The sequence below is a fragment of the Arachis ipaensis genome, chromosome B03 (assembly GCF_000816755.2).
Source record: "Arachis ipaensis cultivar K30076 chromosome B03, Araip1.1, whole genome shotgun sequence".
NCBI classification, from domain to species: domain Eukaryota; kingdom Viridiplantae; phylum Streptophyta; class Magnoliopsida; order Fabales; family Fabaceae; genus Arachis; species Arachis ipaensis.
Window position 1 is genome coordinate 17751458 of NC_029787.2, and position 8014 is coordinate 17759471.

Below are 8014 nucleotides of genomic sequence, written 5' to 3' on the forward strand. Positions count from 1 at the left end.
GTGTTAAATATGGTGTGTATGAAGTGTGGTCACTTATTAGTCTATTTATAAGAATACTCGTGTAGGTAAAATTGACGAATTTGGATGATTATTGGTTTGGTGATGCAGTGAGGCATACGAACCATAACATTCTTTCAATTAAAATAATATGTCACATTTTTTTTTATCTCTATTTAGGATATGCTTCGTTAAAATTTTACCAAAAAAAATTAATAAAAAAAATTTTAGTGAAAGAAAATACTTTCGTTAGGTAGATAACAAAAATTATAAACACTGTAAATAATAGATTACATCCTAAGTCCACTAAATATGAAAATAACATCCAATATAATTATTTTATCGTGTTTTCAATTTCACTTTCTCATTTTACTTTTTTTCCTAACTTAAACCCCGTTTTTACCTATTCCTAATATCAACTCTGTTTTTTTACTGCATCACTACACCGCCGCCTTTCCTATCACCAGAAACGAAGCTTCCCAGCGTCGCTCTCGCCCATCATCGCTAACCCGTCGAGGAGAATCGCAGTTCTTCCGTTGCTCAGACGCTGCACCACTGCCGCTGTGTCACCACTGTGCAGTCGCGTTTTCTCCTTATTCTTTGCGCACCACTGCTCTGCCTTTCGAAACCCACGAGTGACGTCGCACCGTCGCCTAGCCAGAGGCCTTGTTCTGCCGATGCTCCAACGCTGCACCTCTGCCCTTGCTTCCACGCTGCTGCATTGTGTCTTTGCCACTTCCATCGCATGCTGTTGCTTTGTTCACCCAAATAGTATGACCCAAATAAGCATCCACATCTTAGTGAAAAGAACCATCCGCATACATAGTAAAATGAACATCCGCCTTAGTTGATAAGAAACAACTAATAAGTTGTCCAAAATACCACCTGTGCACCATGTTTAAATGGTGTAACTCAAACCCAACTTGATTTCAAGCAAAATTAAACTAAACCTAATCCAAATCACATAACAAAAGAAACCTACGGAGCATGTGCATGTAGAATCAAGCAAATCAAGTATAATACCAATGGTATACCCAAATAAACATCCACTTTAGAATGAAAAGAACCATCTGCATACATAGTAAAATGAACATCTGATTTAGTTGATAAGAAATAAGTAACGAGGCAGTAGCTACGAGGGCACCGGGGTCACAATACAGCAGTGGCGGCAGTGGCGCAGGATTGCGAGAGAGCAGTTGCGGCAGCTGCACGTGTAACGCAATACAACGACACTCGCAGCCGGCCGCGCACCTCGTGGACGGACGGCAGCTTGCGATGGCTCTCCTTCTGGTGGCGAATGAGATCTGTGCAGGTGGATCGGCGGCACACTGTGAACGCATAGCGGCGGAGGTCTGAACAGCAGACAGCTAGAAGAAATGGGAGGACTGTGTGAATAAACGGAAGGTGACGTCATTTGAAAAAAAAAATTCTGTTGAGTTTGGAAAACTTCAAGTTCATTGTGATGATCAAACATTGTTAAAAATATTAGAAATTATTAATTTGTTTTTAAAGCTTCAAATTATTTAGTTAATAATTTCTGTTTTGTTTGCAGATCTTGGTCATTGGGCATAAAGCAACTTAAAGCTCATATATGTTAAGAAAATACATTCAACCTTGTACAAAAATTCTATATGACATATGGCTGAATTATTTAGTTGGGCCAAGAAATTTGTTAGCAAAGCCCAATTAATCTTTGTTACAAAGACCAACAAGGCTTGGTCCGAAATTGGAAGAAGAATGAAAGCAATGGTGCATGCTTTTCACAGTTACCTACTCCCACTTTGGAATGGAATTTAAAGTTAATTAAATGGATTTAATTGTATTGATAATAGGAGAGATAAAATTCAAAATTGATTTGATGGCTTTTATTACTCTCACACGTTACTAAGCATGGGGAGTGGGAAATTAATTTATTTTAATTTCATTCATCAATTACATTGAAAAACTTTTCACTCTTCTCTCTCTTCTCTCTCTAGTTTTCGTGTATCATTTCACTGACAGGGAAGAAGCTTGTAGAAGCAAGCTATCAAAGGAAGAAGAACAAAAGCTATGAAAAGGCAAATGGCCAAGGTGATGATGGCCCTTGCAAAAGGAAGATCTACAATATGGTGTGGCTAAGATTCTTGCCACAAAAGGTAAGATGTGGTGAGGAAATCTCAAGATCTCTATACCTAGAAATAGAAGCAATCCATTTCGGTCAGAGAAGAAGATCCCTGGGGTATGGCTCGTCTCTACTTTTTGTTCATCCATCACAGAAGGTAGCTACTGTAGCTACGTGGAGGAGGAAGCAGAAGTGGAGCAAATGGAGCTGTCAAGGATCAAGCATTCATCAAGGGTCAGAAATCCGTTTTGGGGACCAAGTCAAGATGAAAGGCTTAGATTGATGAAGTTTGAAGAAAAGGGATGAGAGAGAGGTAATTGCATGTTGGTTTTAACTTTCGGTTCCCTCTCTCTTCTCTCTGTCCGAACCGATTTGATGATTGAAGAAGAAGAAGTTGGCTCGGTTGAACCGTTTCAACCTTGGAGGCTTCTCCTTCTATAATAAAGGTGAACCGCCAAGGCTTGAAACAAGGAGAAAAAGTACAGGGTTCTCATAGCTACCCAAGCTAACAAAAGTTCTTCTCCTTCAATGTGTTTCATTTTGTATTTTCTTTAGTTTTGTTTGTCTGAGTCTCATGGTAAAAAAGACAAACAGTGTGAGGTTTGTAAGAAAAAACCAGTGAGTGAAAAAAGGTAGAGTGTACAAAATTAAAGAAAAAGCCTTATGTGTCTTAGAGGTCCTTTGTACATCTATGTGTTGTGTATCATGATTCTGTGGGAATCCCCTTGCAAGTTGGGTTAGCACTTAGCAGTTGAAAGCTTGGTAGGTGACCAAGTCAAGTTCAGGGTTGGGGATAGATTCTCGACTTGTCCCGGATAGGAAGGGTAGTTCCTAGGGAGAATTGGTGTCTGTAATTAAGATGATTATAGTGAAATTCCATCATTGTTATGATGAAGACTGGATGTAGGCTGCATTGCACTTGGCAGATGAACTAGGATACTTCTTGGTGTGATTCTCTCTTTCTCTTCTACTCCATTTCAGTTTCTGTTGCTAAGGAGACAAAATTGAAAGATATCTCCTGGCTGGGTACGAGACAAAAAGAAAATGTCTCGTATCTGGTTATGAGACAAAACGCAGAAAAATCTCCTGAAGCTAATTTGAAAGGCAGCTAGTATTACTCAGCAAAAAGGGGCTAAGATTCAACCCCCATTCCCTTAGCCACTGATTACCATCATATTCAAAAATAAAAAAAGATTCAATATTATGATTAAACCTAATTAATTTAAAATTTGATTTTAAAAATTAAAATTAACTTTTTTTTTACCTATTGTTTGGTTGTTCAGAAAAAAACATTGTTCCCTATAGTTTCTCGAAAGGAAAAATGTATAATATTCTATTGTGATGAGAACTGTCTCATTAAAAGTCTTGTCAAGAAAATATAATAGAAACAAAAATCTTATCAAAGAAAAAAGAGTATAGTCTCTCTCCCAGTTAGTAACATCACTTAAGATCTCAAAATCGATGCATTCTGATTTGGTGTACCAATTTTTCAAAGGAGGGTGTTAGACGTAACTTTGTGAATTAATTTGTTGAGTTATCATTTGAACGAATCTATTGAACATCAATTGTTCTTTGATTTTGAAGATCATGTGTGAAGAACTTGGGAAAAATATACTTCGTTAGATTATCTTTGATGTATCCACTTTTGAGCTAAGCAATACACACTGCATTATCTTTACAATGTTATTGGAGCTATCTTCTTATCAGACAACCTACGTTATGATTGAATATATCCGATCAGATTCTTAAGCCAATAGCATTCATGACTTGCCTCATGTATTGCAAATATTTCAGCATTATTGGAAGATGTTGCGGCTATATTTTGCTTTGTAGATCTCTATGATATAACTATGTAACCAAGTGTAAATAAATATCCTGTTTGGGATCTACCTTTATGGAGATCAGATAAATAACTTGCATCTATGTAGCCAACCAATTGTCATTTAGATCCATAAGGATAAAATAATTTCATATCAATTGTTCCACAAAGATATCAAAACACATTTTTTATTACATTCTAATGTCTTGGAGAGGAACTATATCTTACTAATAAGTTTATGACAAATGCTATGTTGGAACGTGTATTATTAGTAAGATATATTAATGTCCCTATGACACTAAGATAGGGTAATTTAGGACCAAATGTTTTTTTATTTTCTTCTTTTAGTCAAAATGGATCCTTCTTCACATCTAAAGATTTAACAATAATTGAAGTTCTTATTGGGTGTGATTCATTCATAAAAAATCTCTTTATCATTTTCTCTATGTAAATCTTTTGATGAACATATATCCCTTTTGTTACATACTTTATTTGCAGGTCTTGACAAAATTTGGTTTTTCCAATATTTTATTATCTAAAACTCTTCTTTCAGAATATTTATGATCACTGAAATTTCTTTAGGAGATCTAATGATATTTAAGTTATCAACATCAAGGTTCTGAAAATCGAACCGGTCAAGTGACCGGTTTAATTAAATATTAATAAAATCTTTGAAAATTTAATTATTTCTAAATAAAATTTAAAATGAAAATTTTTTAATTAACTTCTAACAAGTTCTTACCGAGATAATGAACAACAATTCTCAAAACAAATACTCAGAGTCCAAACCCACCAAACTAATTATGCAGAAACAAGTTTCTAGAGTTTCAGAAAACAAAGAAAAGAAGAGTACTTGAAAAAAAATTAGAAACTAATTAATTGTAACTAATCAGTAACAAACAAGAAAGTGAGAGAAGCCCACATCAAAATCACATACCTATAGGTCATAAAAATTAACAACAATACATTCAGGACACAATTGATAACCAAAGAACAAGTACAAACAAATTAAGTTCTAGGGATTCCAATTTCCACAACAGCAAGAAAGAAAAGATTTCTCATACTGACAACAGTCAAATTCTATCCAAAAATAGAATAAAAGTTGATAGGAAAAAAATGACCTATATATATATATATATTCAAATGTCATTGGTACATAGCAAGGTTGTGAGAACCAGATCGGTCAATAAACCGATGAAGTAACTGATTTACTAGTTCAATAATTCAATTGAGGTTCAATTGAGGTTTAACCGATTTAATTAAATATAAATAAAATTATTAAAAATTTAATATATAATTTTTAATTTAAATTTAATAATTTCTAAATCTAAAAATTTTAATATGAAAATAATTTTAAAGTTATACCTCAACATGAGACTAAAAGGTGTTATACCTCAAAATTAGACATTAATAATTTTCTTAAAAATACTAACAGTACATTAAGATGCTCAATAAAAACACACTAATAGAAATAATACATTCATAATAATTAAGACAGTATCTCTTCATTATTTAGAAACAAATGGTACCAATAAAAATAAAAAATCCTCTAAACTACATTCTCAACAATTATCTAATTCTAGAAATTTCTACCATACCAAGAGTGACTTTATCTAGCCAAGGAGAACACAACATACAGAGAGATTAACAAAAGAAAAAATACTTCAATGCAGGAACATGTCCATGAATGCCATGATTGATTGAATTGGGGTGAGGAATTTGTCATGGCTTCAGAAGTGAATCCAAATCCAAAATCTAGAAATCCAAATTACAAATTACATTCAACAATTATAGCAAAATTCAAAATGATAACAATTCAGAACCCAGAAGATTATATCAATTCATCCAGCATTCAAAATAAAAAATTATATTCAGCAAAATTCAATAGGGCAGAATTTTGAACTTATATAGCAAAATTCAAAATCCAATTTATATTCAGTAAAATTTAGAATTACATAACAATTAATTCATATAATTAACAAAATAAAAAAATTGAAAAGCAAAATAAGAACTCTGCATCAAGCCATCAATCCATATAATTAAGTCAAATGTTGATAGAGAACATCATCAGAACAAGTCTTAAGACACAAAATACAAAAAAAAAATGTTCTTCTTCTTTCCAAGCTTACCTAGGGATGCCCTTGACCTCTAGAATTCAAAAATTGAACTCTGCATTAAGAAAAAATAAACAGATCTCAGATCGATGGAGTAGTGGGTGAATGGGAAGGAGAGGTAGATCTCAGATCTGGCCGCCGTGATAACGCTGGATTGGGAGAGGTAGATCTCAGATCTGGCCGCGAAGAACGGAGAGGCGAGCAGAGAGGCGATTTGGGCGGCGAGCTAGCGACAGAGACGAAGTAAACAAACCGGAGACAGAGGGATGTGGGTGGAGTGATCAACGCTGGTTGCGTCAACGAGGAGAGGAGAAGCCGAGGAGTGCTTACCGTAGAGGTGAGTCGACAAGATAAGCAGAGGCCGGAGACTGAAGAGGCGAGACGACAAGATGAGCGATGTGCGACGGTAAAGTGGGCGGCGCGAGCGACGGCGATGTTCCACGATGAGGAGAAGAGGGTGAGAAGCAGCTGTTGGTGGGGGTTGCTCTTGTCTGAGTTCTCTGATAGGGTTTAGGTTGTGTGAATTGTGAAAGTGAAGGAAGAGGGAGCCTTCTGTACTGCCCGTATGGTGGTTTTTTTTTTCTTTTTTTTTAAGAGACAAAACGACGCCGTTTAGCATTTTTAATTTCAAACCAAAAACCGCTAAAAAATCGGACGGTTCACCCGGTTCAACGGTTAATCGCCGATTCGACCGGTTTTTTATCGATTTTTTGCCAGACGGTTTCTGACCTTATCCGGACCGGTTAGGTGACCGGTTCCCGGTTATTCCGGTTGAACTAGCCGGTCCGGTTTGGTTTTCAGAACCATGATCAACATACACAATAATTATAATGAATTTATATGTAATTTTGTTATATAAACACATGGGCAAATATTATCATTTTTAAACACTTTTTTCATCAAATACTCTGCAAGATAACTGTACCACATCCATCTAGATTGTTTTAAACCATATAAAGATCTTTGCAATCTAACCGAGTATAATCTTCGAGAATTCTCTTTGGATGATTCAGATATCTTTATTCCTTTAGAGACTCTCATATAGATAAGTGGTGACCACATCCACTAGATGCATATTTAACTTATGATATACAGATAAGCTAATCAAATATCTCAAGATAATTGCATCAATTACAGGAGAGTAGGTCTTCTTATAGTCTATACTAGGTCTTTGTGAGAAACCTTGTGTTACAAGTCGAGCTTTATAGCGTACAAGTTCATTATTCTCATTTTGTTTCCTCACAAATACCCATTTGCTTCTAACAAATTTCACACCTTCTAACGTTCAGACCACAGGTCCAAAGATTTCACGTTTTGCAAGTGAATATAATTCATTTTTCATGACTTCTTTTCATTTTCGCCAATCAACCATTCGTCGACATTTTTCGACAGTTTTTAGTTCAGGATACTCATTTTTATGCATAATATTTAGCGGTACATTATATGCAAATATATCATCAATAATCATTTCTTCAATTTTATTTTTTTCTGTAAAGACATAGTTTATTGAGATCTCATCATTTTGACCATTTTTAGATATTCAATTATATCATGACTTTACACAATTATAATTGTCCCAATTATGTCTTTATCCTTCTTAGCAAAAAGACTATTTGCCTCTTTTTCACAATTTACCATTCTTCTTTTACCAGAATTTTTATTTTTTTAAAATCGAATAGTCTATCATATTTTTGGCACTTATTTGTATTATTGACTATTTGTCTAATATAGAGACATCAATTCAAATTAAAACATTTTTTTTATTTTGTTTAGTAAAAAATTTCATTAATTAAGTTCACACAAATATTTATACCGTAAAGACGAAATCATTTATTAATACGATACAATTACCTGACATAAATATGCAGCAATAATGGTGTATATACATAAGATATTATGGACAAAATATTTTTTGAATAATTTAAAAATATAACAAAAAATAATTAATAAATTTTATATTTTTTATAAATAAAAAATATTTAT